This window comes from Emydura macquarii, unplaced genomic scaffold (genome assembly GCF_026122565.2).
Source record: "Emydura macquarii macquarii isolate MOO-44397 ecotype Brisbane River unplaced genomic scaffold, CSIRO-AGI_Emac_v2 contig_1300, whole genome shotgun sequence".
NCBI classification, from domain to species: Eukaryota; Metazoa; Chordata; order Testudines; family Chelidae; genus Emydura; species Emydura macquarii.
In genome coordinates this window covers 1,248,146-1,261,706 of record NW_027131437.1, presented here as the reverse complement: position 1 = coordinate 1,261,706, position 13,561 = coordinate 1,248,146, and the positions used below count along the sequence as shown (strand labels likewise).

Here is a 13,561-nt window from a genome sequence, read left to right as displayed (position 1 = left end):
ATTCACTGGTCTGGAAAGAAAACTACTGGGAAAAACCAGGTCCTACCAGGCAAACACACTCATCCACACAGCGTCAGACCCCGTCCATGTGTCAGCCGTGGCTGATACTGATGGAGCTTCCCCCCCAGAGACTGAGCACCACCAAAAGCCTCGTCAGTAGACAGGGCTATTGGCATTTCGGCTTCTTATCTAGATGCCGGAGACAACTGGAGCCAGAACAGCCGGCCCTGGGCACAGCTTGGCAGTTTGTGTGCTGGCCGAGCGCTGGGCGTGGCAGCCGGGGGCCCTGCAGGAAGGTTTCCCGGCCCAGCAGTGCACTGGTCTGGAGGAGACGTTCTCTGTAAGAGTTACTGGCTCCCACAGCCAGGCAGAGTCTGCCATCGGAGGGACAACGTCCTGCCCAGGTCCATATGGTAAACCAGACCCTGGTCTCAGTATAGCCCAGGCCAGGCTCCTGGTCGTAACCACGACCCAGGTAACTCACTATGCCCCATTACCCACGCCAGTGCCCTCCAAGGGGGCCATCCTCGCCTGCAGCAGTCACTCAGCTCCAATCCCAATGTTCCCAGGGAAGCCAGGCACCAAACCCCCCCGTGTCCCTCTCCAGAAGCCAGGGACAAGCACAGGAGGAGAAGCCAAGGACGGTATGCCCCAGCACAGCCTGGTCTCTCCAGACGCTGGCGCTCAGGCAGCTTGCCGTGGTGCCATGCTGGGTCCACACGTACATGGCTAGAGAGACGTTGCACGAGAAGCGTTAGTTAAGTATTACCACGGCTTCTGGCTGCCCTCATCCCAGGAGGTGGTAGGACAGGGGTCCTGTCTTAGAGCCTTACCGGGGTGTTAACAGGCACTCCGACACCGGCCAGGGGCACGGGAGAAAATCCCCAATTAAGCGAGACATTCCTGACCCACGTAAATATCCAAGAAGTGGCAGAGTCCCAGCCCCACTCCCTCTAGGTAACCTCTCCCCAGAGCAGCCCCTGAGCCCACAGACAATTCCATCATCCCAGAAGGGCTCTGACACCAGCCCCCCTCTCATCACGCTTCCCTCCTACCCCTCCTCGGATGGTTAGGTCTCCTCTGCACCAAGTCCAGTTCCTGCCCCTCTGCTCTGTTCTCCCCCCACTGTCACATGCACAACACCCAGCTGTTCCTATCTTTCCACGCCTGGCTAAGCTCCCTGTTCCGACAGAACCGGTGCTGAGCTGGGAGAGTCACAGACAGACGCGGCTCCTGCCCTGCAGAACTCCTTGTGGTTTCACCTGCACGTCCGACAGCTAAACCGCTCGGACAGGATCGCTTGCCTTCACCGCGACTGCCATTTGCAGCTCAGACCTGGGCTTGCCTGCAGCGACCGCCGGACCTGAACTCGGTGCCATCCTCAGCCCAGCGCTCTCCTCCTCCCACATCCCCAGGTGGAGGCCTATCAGCTCCTCTGCATCGCCACCCCCGCGGCAGCCTCCTGCTTTGACTCTCTCTTTGATAGGCTCCCCAGATCCCAGCTCGCCCGTCTCCAGCAGGAGCAGACGGCGGTGGCCATCTTTTCATGCATCCCAAACAGCGTGGCTGCCTCAGCCCCTCACGCAGGTCCGTGGGCTCCCCGTTCCGCTCAGGAACCAGCTCCACAGCGGGTGCTCACGGCACGTTCCCGCCAGGGGACGGGGACCATTTCCCCGGGGGGGGGAAGGGAGCGGGATCCACAGCTGGACACGCAGATTCAGCAGCAGAGCTGTTACGGGAGGGGTGTGCTCAGCTGAGGGTCTGGCGCTATTGTGAGCACAGCCAGCAGAGACCAGGCTTGTACAAAGAGGGGTCATGGGGACCAGAGACGGCTCCAGACAAAGGGGGCAGCATGGCAAAAGGCCTGGAAATGGATATGGGAGGAAGCAGGCCAGGGAGCTGTGTGCACGGAGGGGCTGGCGATGGCACGCACAGGGTGAGGGGAAGGGAACGGAGGGCTCAGGTACCCTCATTTGTAAAACCCTCCAACGCACCAGAGACCTCCTCCGCCTCCTTTCCCCCTCCTCCGCTCATCCACTGTAAGCCGGTCTCCTCTGCAGCTCCGGCCCTCAAACAGCCTCGCTGATTCCCAGCTCACGGCAGCTCCCCGCTAAGAATGCATCTGTGCTTCCCTGCCGGTCCCTGTGTGCCTCTCCCCCGCCCGCCCGCCCGCCCACATGTTGCTCTCTAGCTGCTCATTGTACTCGGGAGCGCTCCATGCGCTGGGGACAGGTTGTGTTGCAGCGTCTCTTTCAGACAGAGCTGCATTGTGCTGGAACGAGAGTGAAAAATCGGCTGGGCCGCTCTGTTGGCCAAATGGCGTTTCCCTGCCACCCCCGAGGTCCTCCACCCGCACCACGCCTCCCTGCCAGGCGAACGGGCAGCTGCCATCCTCTCCCTGGGCAGCGCACCCAGGGCGGAGCCGAGTACCAAGATTGCTCCTGGAGCAGACAGGCTGCTGCTGCACCAGCCCCCCGCAACAGGCAGGGACACAATCCCACCTCTTAGCCAGAGTGCCTGGTGCGGTCTATACTCAGACCAGCAATGCTGAATGGCGGGAGCCCGACGGCCACAGACCAGAACCAGCACTTGGTGCATGCCACCCTACGAAATCCTGGGCCCCCATCAGCCTGGGTGCTTGGGGGGAGGGAGAGCTGCAGTGTGTGAAGCCTGATACACACAGCCGGCAGGAGAGCACCTGCCCCGGAGGAGAACGTAGGCACTTAAAGAGAGGCCAGTCAGTCAGCGGGGGGGCGGGAGGGAACAACAAGCGGATGAAGTCCTGCCAATGCAATAGACACACCCCGCACCCCAAGCACAGGACGTCAGCGGCTCATCGACTGCAACAGCCAGAGCCTGCCCCCATTTTACGTTCCTCCGGCTGCAGGTCTGTGCCACTTGCTGTGGAAGGCAGGGAGGAGGGATGCTCTGGCACCTCGCGCTCGCCAAGCCCTTAAGATGATGAGACGCAGCATTTCCCAGGCAGCCATCCTAAAGCCATCCTCCATACACAAGAGGCTCAGCACACCCTGCAGACTGGCCGCTGCAGAGTCTCCATCCCGAGGATTTAGTCTTCAGGGAATCCGTGCACAGACCCCTCCACCCTCCTAACCCTTTCTGGAGCAGCCTTTTCAATTCTTCCCGGCTGGGAGCGAAGAACTCTGCCATTGCAAACTGTCTGTCACACAACACCACCCATTGTTTTCTCCCAGGATCAGAGGTCCTCCTTTGTTATCCAGACACTGACATCACTGCAGTTCAGGCTGCACTGAGAGCTGGATTGAAATCCCACTGTTCCACACTCCTCGGTCTCCAGGTTTGTCACAACAGACCCGCAAAGAGCACATTCATTTTCCATCACTGCTGTTTAGAAAAAGGTCATTTTCTGCAGAGGGAACATTTAAAAACTGGTCCTTCTCTGAAACCCTCCATCCAGGGCCTGACCCAGGAGATGTTAAATACTGCCACTTCAGTGGGAACCTGGAAGAGTTCTCGCATCTCCCAGGCAGCTCCGGTCTGGTGTTTATCACTTGGACGCGCCTGGCTTGGGGCTAGTGCCATGCCCATTTTAAGATCAGTTAGCTTGACGATACCTGTCCTCACAGCACAAAACCTTTCCTAAGCAATGCTACCGGTGACAAAGAGCAGGCCACGCGACCCTAACGCACTCAGAGGCGCTGCAAGCTCCCGGGAGCAAAACCTCACTCGTGCCCTTCGGAGAGAAGGGCCATTATCGACCCAGCAGACCCATTACAGATCAGTCCAACTACTGCACACCAGGATTATTGACGTGAGGGAGGAGCTGTTACATTTCATCTCGTCAGTCTGGCTCCCACCACAGATGCACTAAATCCAACAAGCTAAAACGCCCTCAGGACAGTTTTATGGGAAGAATGTAATTAGCAAGCCCAATGGCTGATTTTTACACCTCACCACCACGCCATGTCCTCTGCTTCTTTCAAACAGCAGAAATAATGAGATCCCACGCTCTGCCACAAGCAGCGACCCGGGAGAGGCGGCGGCCTAGTTTTAGGTCCCACACCCCAGGCAGGGCATCACTCCTAGATTCACAGCAATGCAGGGCTGGAAGGGACCGCTAGTCCTCTGCTCACCTCGTCCAGCTCCTCTGGCTGAGGCGGCACCAAATAAAGCCGGACCACCCCGGACAGGTGTTTGTCTGAGCTGTTCTTAAAAACCCGCCATGACTGGATTCCACAGCCTCCCTTGGAAGACCATTCTAGAGCTTCACTACCCTGACAGAAAGTTACCCCGATAGTTAACCTCGGTCTGCACTTATGTCGGCAAACACTGTGTCGCTCAGAGGTGTGAAAAAACGCCCCTGTGAGCGACGTAAGAGTTTTGCCAGCATAAGCGCTCGTGTGCACAACTCTGTGTCGGTGGGAGACGCTCTCCTGCCAACACAGCTACCACCGCTCACTGAGCCGCTTTTATTATGTCGACAGGAGAGCTCTTACAGCAGTGCCACTGTAAGCTTGGAAGTGTAGCCGGCCTAAATCTCCCTTGCTCCAGACCAAGCCCATTACTTCTTGTCCCAGCTGGAGTGGGCACAGAACAATTGATCACAGCCCTTAGCTTATATTTCAAGATTTATCAGGACCCTCCTCACTCTTCTTTTCTCAAGATTAAACATGCCCCCTTTTTTTAACCTTTCCTCATAGAAAGTTTAGAAAAATCTGACCTAGCTATTTGTATGGCTCTCCTCTGGACTCTCCCCAATTTCTCCACGCCTTTCTTAAAGCATGGCCCCCAAACCTGGGCTCTGTACTCCAGATGAGGTCTTACCAGTGCCCAAAAGAGGGGGATAATTACCTCCCGGGTCTTTCTTACAAGTGACAGCACTATCCATACACCCCAGCAGGATACTGGCCTTTCTCACAACTGCATCCCACTGACCACTCATATTCAATCTGCGATCCACTATCACCCCCAGCGCCTTCTCAGCAGTTCTACCCCCTAGCCCGTTGTTCCCCAGTTTGTAGCTGTGCGTTTGATTTTTCTTTCCCATACACAGCACTTTGCACTTGTCTTTACTGCATTTCATCTGGCTGAAATCAGACCAGTGCTCCGGTCTGCCAGGGTCATTTTCAATTCTAAGCCTGTCCTCCTGGACGTTGTCCCCAAAAGCTAGTCTTTCGTGTTTAAAAACCCAGAAAGGAGTTCACGAGGTGCGTAGGAAACAGTGAGCCCCCGTCATCTCTCCACTGTAACCCTCCTTCGCCATGTGCCCCTTTCCCATTTGCTGTTTGCAGGCCATCCCTGCCCACCTCGGTCACCAGCGCGTACCATCGCTTGGCATGGGCGCAGCAAACCACGTATGCAGACGAGCACCAAACCTCCCCCGGGTGCTAGCGTGAGGAGGAAGGGGGGGTCCTGAAATAGTTTCGCTTCCCTCTCTTCAGCATCCCTTTCCCTTGAATTTCTTCCTTCTTGGCCGTGTCAGTGACTGGGGCGTAGGACCGCAGCCTGGTCGGCACCGTTCTTCCCTCAGCCGCCTCCTGGCAGTGAATCCTGCGCCCTTCCCTTAGCACAGCCCTGAACTCACTCCAGGGCACCAGCTTTACCAGCCATGGCCAGAGACTGTCAACGCTGCAGGCCGGCACAGGGTCGGGTCTAACCTCGAACATCTGCCACCCCGGGGGGGGGGTACCCCAGTGCTCGGGAGGAGGGGGAGGGGAGAACACCCCCGGCCCGCTATCTTCACCCCGCCTTTCCCACATGCAGCCTGCCTCTGTCTCTGTCCGTCCGTCCGTCTGTCTGTGCAGGAGCGCGGACTCCATGTGCAGCCCAGCGCCGCGAACCCCGGGGCCCGCAGGAGGGGAGCGAGCCCCGGGCACCCCGATTGCACCAACACGGGGCCGGGCAGCCCCGCCCGGCAGCATGGGGCCGGCAGGGAAAGGCGGAGCGTGCCTGGCTCTCCCGGCCGGGATGCTCCGAGCGCCCCGGATTTCCAGCTGGGGGGTGACACCTCCCCGCCCCCCAGCATCGGCCGGCCCGGCCCGGCCCGGCCCCGCCCGCCGCCCCCCCGGGGGACCCCGGCCCGGCCCCTGCGGCCCGAGCCCAGCACAAAGAGGCGGCGGCGGGGCGGGGCGGGGGAGGCGGCGCGGCCCCCCGACAATGGCTCGGCCCCGCCGGCCCCGCCTGCAGCCCCAGCCCCCCCCGCGGGCAGGGGCGCGGCGGCGCCGAGACAAAGGAGCGGGGCAGCCCCCAGCCCGCGGGGCGACCCCCGGCACCGACCCCCGGCACCGGCCCCGCCCGGGGACCCGCAGCCGCACCCGCAGCGCCAAGTCCGGGCGGGGGGCCCCGATCCCCGGCAGCCCCGGCACCTGCAGCAGCGCCTAGTGCGGCGGGAGCAGCCCCGGGTCCGGGTCCCCGCCGCCCGGCCCCGGCCGCCCCTCACCCTGCGCTCCGTGGCGGCTCCGCGCCCCGCTGCACCCGCCGCAGCCCGTCCGGTCCGCACCAGCACCGCACCGCGCCGCGCAGCGCCGAGCCTCTCCCACCAACCTGCTGCGGCTCGGCGCGGGCGGGGCCGGGGCGCCGTCCCCGAGCCAATCACCGCCGCCCCCTGCCCCGGCTGGGCGGGGCCTCCTCCCTCTGCCGGCCGGCTGGGGCGCGCTCCGCGGGGCTGGGGAACTACGACTCCCGACAGGCCCCGCGGCCTGGACACCAAGGGGCGGGGCCCCGGACGGGGGCGGGGCCGACGGCGCCCACCCCTTCCACCTGCCCCTTCTGGGGTTGCTATGGTGACCAGTGGGCCTTCACAAAGGCCTCTCCCACGGCGGGGCGGGGGAGGGGCCCCCGAGGTGCCGGCCGCACCCCACTCCTGAACCCCGAGCCCCGCCCCTGCCTCAGCGCCAGCGTGCAGCGCCCCAAGTGCCCCCATCCTGCCGGCCCCACAGAAACCTCCCCCATCCCCCGCTGGGCCCCAAACACCGCCCCATCCTCCATCCCCCCCAAACTTCCACCACCCCAAACCGCCCCAACCTCCATCCTCCCAAACCTCCCCCTTCCCCCACTGTGTCCCCAAGCACCGCCCCATCCCCCCCAACCTCCATCCCCCCCAAACCTCCCCCTTCCCCCATTGTGCCCCCAAGCACCGTCCCATCCCCCCCAAACCTCCATCCCCCCCCAAACTTCCACCACCCCAAACCTCCTCATCATCCCAAACCGCCCCATCCCCCCAAACCTCCCCCTTCCCCCGCTGTACCCCCCAAACACCGCCCCATCCCCCCAAATCTCCACCACCCCAAACCGCCCCATCCCCCCAAACCTCCCCCTTCCCCCGCTGTACCCCCCAAACACCGCCCCATCCCCCCAAATCTCCACCACCCCAAACCGCCCCATCACCCCAAACCGCCCCTTCCCCCACTGTGCCCCCAAACACCGCCCCATCACCTCAAACCTCCCCTTTACCCCCAAACCTCCCCATCGTGCCCCAGGTACCTCCCCATCACCCCAAACCTCCACCACCCCACTGTGCCCCCCCCCCTTGCCCCAATGCTCCCATTCCATCCTGCTGTACCCCCAGAAACCTCGCCTTTGCCTCGCCCACTGCTCCACTGGTCCCACCCCAGCCGCAGCCCTAGCAGGGACTGACGCCAGAGCACCCAGTTTCTGGGTGCGCCCAGCCCCCCGCTCTGTGGGTGCTGCCACAGAGGGGTGCTGTGCCGGGGCGTTGCTGAGGGAGTGATTATTTCTGCGGGGGAGGCAGCGTGGTCTGGTGGGTAGCGCACGGCGCTGGGACGCAGCAGCCCAGCGTGCTAACTGGGGCGTGGCTGCTGGCTGGGGGGGGGGTTGCCCATCGGCATGTTGCACTGCGCCTCAGTGTCCCCCGCCGGGAACGGGGCCCCGCTGCACCGTGCTTGGAGCGTGCTGGGGTGGGCGCGTGTCTCCTGACAGGCGTGTTCAGGGCATCCTCGGCCAGCAGCCCCGGGGTTTTGGCTCGTCTGTCCCTTGCCTGGGCCAGGCCCGGGGGGCTGGATGTGCCACGCGCGGGCGTGATGCACCGGAACAGGCTCGGCCTGGCGAAGGGTCCGGCTGTGTCACGGCAGGGGCCGTACCCAACACGCCCGCAGCGCCTGGCCCTCTGCGCTGAGGGCTCTGAAGGGCCGGTGGTGGGACCACGCCAGGGCTTAGCCCAGAGGAGGGACTGTGCTCTCGGGCCCCCTGCCCCGTATGCCCCCGTCCCGCTCACCATGGGGCGCAGGGCCGGTGTGCTTTGGAACCGGCACTTCAGAAACCGCTGCCATGCAAGGGGAGGGGAGGCACTGGCACTCTGCTCAGCTCGCTCCATCCAGCATCTGCTGCCGCCACCTCTCTGCGGCTGCCGGGAACTGCTCTGGTGCCCTTCAGGGACGGGTCTGGGAGCCTTGGACTCAGCTCCGGGGGCGGTGCCAGGCCCAGATGGTTTGAGGCAGGGCAATGAACGAGGGAGGCGACCTAGTCACAGAGGATGTGGAGAAAGCTGAGGTACTCAATGCCTTTTTCCCCCTCTGTCTTCACAGCAAGCTCAGCTCCCAGACTGCTGCACCGGGGCAGCACAGAATGGGAAGGAGGCGAACATCCCGCAGTGCTGAAGGAACAGGTCCAGGACCATTTAGAAAAGCTGGGCATATACAAGTCCATGGGGCCGGATGCAATGCATCTGAGGGTGCTGAGGGAGTGGGTTGCTGTGATCGCAGAGCTATTGGCTATTATCTTTGAAAACTCATGGCGATTGCTGGAGGTCCCAGATGACGGGAAGATGGCAAATCTAGTGCCCATCTTCAAGAAAGGGAGGAAAGAGGAACCAGGGAACTACAGACTGGTCAGCCTCATCTCAATCCCTGGAAAAATCATGAAGCAGATCCTTAAGGAATCCATTTTAAGGCACTTGGAAGAGAGGAAGGTGATCAGGAACAGTCAACACGGATTTACCAAGGGCAAGTCATGTCTGACCAACCTGATTGCTTTCTATGATGAGGTGACCGGCTCTGTGGATGTGGGGAAAGCGGTGGACATGATATACCTTGACTTTAGCAAAGCTTTTGATACTGTCTCACACAGTATTCTTATCAGCAAGTTAAAGAAGTATGGGTTGGATGAATGGACTATAAAATGGATAGAGAACTGGCTAGAGCATAGGGCTCAACGAGTAGTGATCAATGGCTCCATGTCTAGCTGGCAACCGGTCACAAGCGGAGTGCCCCAGAGGTCGGTCCTGGGGCCGGTTTTGTTCAACATCTTCATCAATGATCTGGAGGATGGGGTAGATTGCACCCTCAGCAAGTTTGCAGATGACACCAAGCTGGGGGGAGTGGTAGATACCCTGGAAGGCAGGGATAGGATACAGAGTGACCTAAACAAACTGGAGGATTGGGCCAAAAGAAATCTGATGAGGTTCAACAAAGAAAAGTGCTGAGTCCTCCACTTAGGAAGGAAGAATCCCATGCACAGCTACAGACTGAGGACCGACGAGCTGGGCAGCAGCTCTGCAGAAAAGGACCTGGGGGTAACAGTGGATAAAAAGCTGGATATGAGTCAGCAGTGTGCCCTGGTTGTCAAGAAGGCTAATGGCATATTGGGCTGCATTAGGAGGGGCATTGCTAGCAGGTCACGGGAAGTGATTATTCCCCTCTATTCGGCATTGGTGAGGCCGCATTTAGAATGTTGTGTCCAGTTTTGGGCCCCCCACTACAAAAAGGATGTGGACAAGCTGGAGAGAGTGCAGCAGAGGGCAACAGAAATGATTAGGGGGCTGGAGCACAAGACTTATGAGGAGAGGCTGAGGGAACTGGGCTTGTTTAGTCTGCAGAAGAGAAGAATGAGGGGGATTTGATAGCAGCCTTTAACTACCTGAAAGGGGGTTCCAGGGAGGATGGGGCTAGGCTGTTCTCGGTGGTGGCAGATGACAGAACAAGGAGCAACGGTCTCAAGTTGCAGGGCGGAAGGTCTAGGTTGGACATTAGGAAAAGCTTTTTCCCGTAGGAGGGTGCTGAAGCACTGGAATGGGTTACCTGGGGAGGTGGGGGAATCTCCATCCTTAGAGGTTTTTAAGGCCCAGCTGTACAAAGCCCTGGCTGGGATGATTGGGTCGGGGTTAGTCCTGCGCTGAGCAGGGGTGGGACTAGACACCTCCTGGCGTCCCTGCCAACCCCCATCTTCTCTGCGTCTCTGATTCTAGGAGATCTCAAGTTTTCCTGAGTCTCCCCCCGTTTATTCAGTCCCCCACTGGCAACTGCCAGGAGCCCCGGCACTACCCATGCTGAGCCTGGTGGGGGAGTCCCAATAGTCCCCCCCGATTCTGAGTCCTGGGGGCAAGCGCCAGGAAGATCACCATCCCCATGCTCCCCCTCTGAGCCCTGGGACAGAGTCTGGCTAAAGCATCCGCCCCTGCTCCCCGCTCTGTGAGCCCTGGGGGCAGGATGTAGGAAGGGTGTGGGTGGGGGGGGGGAGGGACGGGGCCTGCCGGGCAGCGTGTAGCTGCAGTAGTGCCTGTGTGGGCAGTGCTCTCCACCCCGCTGCCCTGAGCCGGCTCTGGGGGCTCCCCACCCTCACACCACATCCAGGCGCCTTCCTCCCCATGGGGCCCCCCCATGCCCACAGGGACCTCCGCCTTGGCCCGGGAGCTGGGGGCTCCTGCCCAGTGGGCCCAGCAGGAAGCGCCTTAGCAAGGGCTTTGGGGGGCCAGGCTGCCGGGCCGTGCGGGGGGGTGGGGTGGGCTGACTCCAATTTGTCTCTGCCCCCCGCAGGCTGGCCCGGAAGCACCATCCTTGGCGCTGGGGGTGGCCCAGCCAGGGCTCCCGGCCCACCCTGGGGGCCGCGCCCTGTCCTGGCTGCAGGGGACGCCCTGGGCAGGGCAGGGCAGGGCAGGGCAGGGAGCAGCCCCGCCCCGCCAGGGGCTGGCTGGGGAGCAGAGGGCACCTGGCACGGGCAGGGGAGGCCTGCGGGGCACCTGCCTGGGGCTCGGCCCCCCGGGAGCAGCGAGTGGGGCTGGCTGGGCTGCGGAGGGCCCTGTGCACCTGGCTCAGGGGCTGGGATGGGGCGTGCCAGGAGCCCGCCAGGTGCACTCAGAGCCAGCCCAGGCAGGCACGAGCGCAGGTGCTGCCGCCTGGGCTCCGTGAACCCGGCTGGACGGGGATTGGGCCCTCGCGCCCGCCGCCGCACAGGGGGGCTAACGGCGTGGCCGGGACCCCCTGCCAGCAGCGCCGGCAGCACCCACCCGCCACGGGCCACAGGACAGCCAGAGACCAGCGCCGGGCCGACGGGGCAGGGAGCCGCTGGTTGGGCCAGCGCCGGGCCCTGCCCGAGCCCTGGGGGCAAGACCCGAGTGCCGCGAGCAGTTCCAGCGCCCCCCCCGGCAGGCCAGGGCCACCAGGCTAGTGCCAGCCCGGGACAAAACGCGCCACCCGGTACCGAGCCCCCTTTGCCCTGCACCTCACCCGCCAGCCCGGTGCCCGGCCCGTAGCCCGACTGCGGGGTAAGGCAGTGCCCTTCACTGGGGCCTCCGCCAGGCCTTTCCGTGGCGGGCCATGGGGGACCCCAGCCCTTCCCTCGGCCAGAGGTGCCAGGCCAGGGCCCCCGTAGCAGGCGCGGCTGCGTCGCACCTCCTGCGGCGTCCGACCGTGGCCTGTCCACGGCCTTCCTCCCCCGCCCTCCAGGGTGCTCCGGCGGCGTTACAGCCGTCCATTTCCCACGCACGCACCCTGGGCCTTTTACTAAACTCCGTGCGGCTGCCCCGTGACAAAGCTGCAGCCCGGCTGCAGGCCCGCGGGGGGAGGCGCAGCTCACAGGCGCACCCGCCCAGGCTGCCTGCTCCGGCCGGCGGAGCTTCACCCCCCCCCCCGGCTCACGTCTGTAGGAGACAGCGGTGAGGAGGGGCTGCACCCGTGTCCTCTTAGCAAAGGACAGGCAGAGCAGCTCTCAGGGCCGTGCCCCGCTCTGGGGCAAAACAAAGCCCTCGCAGGGCCGTCCCCAGGCAGTCACCGCACCCTGGGAGGGCCGAGTCTGGAGCTGTGGTCAGCCAGCGTGGCCAACGCCCGGCCTGGGGGAGGCCCCACCACGAGGCAAAGTCTGGCTGTTTATAGCCAGCGAAGACAAACTCTCCACTCGGGCTCCGCTCAGGGGTGACTCGATCCCCGTGGGAAAGAGCCAACATCCAGCCCGGCGCTGCTCCGGCCAGCAGAGAAAGGAAGTCGAAGCGCGACACATGCAGAGGGGAAGTGAGGTGCGCTCAGCCCCTGGAAGGGCTGGATTCTCCATCGCTGCCCGTCAGTCCAGACGGGCTGTTCTCCTAACAGCTCTGCTCTGGGAATTGCTGTGGGGCAGGTCTCTGGGCTGTGCCCCGCAGGGGGGCGGACGAGGGGCTCACACCGGGCCGGGGGCTGACTCTGTGAGCTGCGCTCCCATCACTCAGCGGAGCTCTGCAAAGACAGCGACATCCCCCAGCCCCCACACGCTGCCAGGCGCGGTGGGTGGTTAGAAGGAACCGAGGGGCGCCGGGGCGGCACTGCTCTGCCCTTCACGCTTGGGTTGGGCCACGAGGGCAGCTGCTAAAAGAACCTCGACCGTGCGTGCGCCAGAAGCTGGATGCGTGTGGAGCGGCGCTCGATGAAGAACTTGGCTTCTCTGGGCCTCCCCAGCGCCACAGCCCAAGCGCCGTGGAGATGCAGGGCTCAGCACCGTGCGTCTATGGCACCCGTTGCACGGGCCAGCCGGAAGCATGTGAGCAGGGATCAGGGCCAGGCCCCTCTCCGCCCAGGGGCTGCTCGCGGCTGTGGGGTGATGGCCTAGGTCTGCGCCCAGCAGAACGGCTCAAGACCATTGGCTGGACCCACTGTCCCGACACGCGTCCCCGGGCTCCAGCCGGTGCCAGCACCTCTGCCGCACGTCCCTCGGCAGCAGTGCCCCTCCTCGGGGGGGAGCAGCCTGCACCTAGCCGCCGTTCCAGGGGGCACCGGCCAGGCTGGAGCAGCGGGAGCTGCCAATTCTCAACCACCGAAGCCTCCTCCTGCTCTTACAGCTCCTGGCCCGTTGTGCCAGCGGAGCCGGCTCTCACGGTGCGCTACTGTCCTCATTGGCCGAGCCCCCAGCCCGCGCCGAGGCGGCGCCTTGTCTCACAGCCCCAGGCTTCAACGCCGGGCGGGGGGGCAGGGGTAAGGTGTTAGTCACCAGGAGATGTCCTGGCCAGCGGACCGTGACTGCCGCGTATGAAGGAGGCGACTGGCTGCGAGGCATGTCCCCAGCACGTGGGAGCCCGTCACGCGCCGATCCGCAACGGCTCTGCTGAGCTCTGTCCAATGTAAAGCTAAGCACCTGCCTGAGTCTGCAGGAGCGGTGGCCTGGCTCTGCTGCGAGCTGGCAGAGGCGTGGCGTAAACGCCCGGACACGCAGAAACCCGTTTACATTCACCGCAGCTGCTGGGGGTTGCCACGTCCCCATGGACTCCCCGGTGCCCAGAGGCAGATCCTGCCGAGCGAGACCAGAAAGCGGCGCAGACGGGCCCGGCGGGCACCCCCAGTGCCAAGGACCCTGCGCAGTGAGACAAGAGGCGACACAAAGCACA

The 13,561-nt window shown here is 63.2% G+C and overlaps 1 protein-coding gene across 4 annotated transcripts in view; it reads right to left on the bottom strand.

The window, feature by feature from the left end:
- DPYSL5 (dihydropyrimidinase like 5) overlaps positions 1-6,486 on the bottom strand; it is a 63,278-nt gene extending 56,792 nt beyond the window's left edge. For all 4 annotated transcript variants that reach the window (XM_067550486.1, XM_067550485.1, XM_067550487.1 and 1 more), the window contains exon 1: positions 6,419-6,486. The gene's annotated coding sequence lies outside the window, so the exon portion shown is untranslated. The remainder of the gene's footprint in view (positions 1-6,418) is intronic.
- Positions 6,487-13,561: the final 7,075 nt, after the last annotated feature.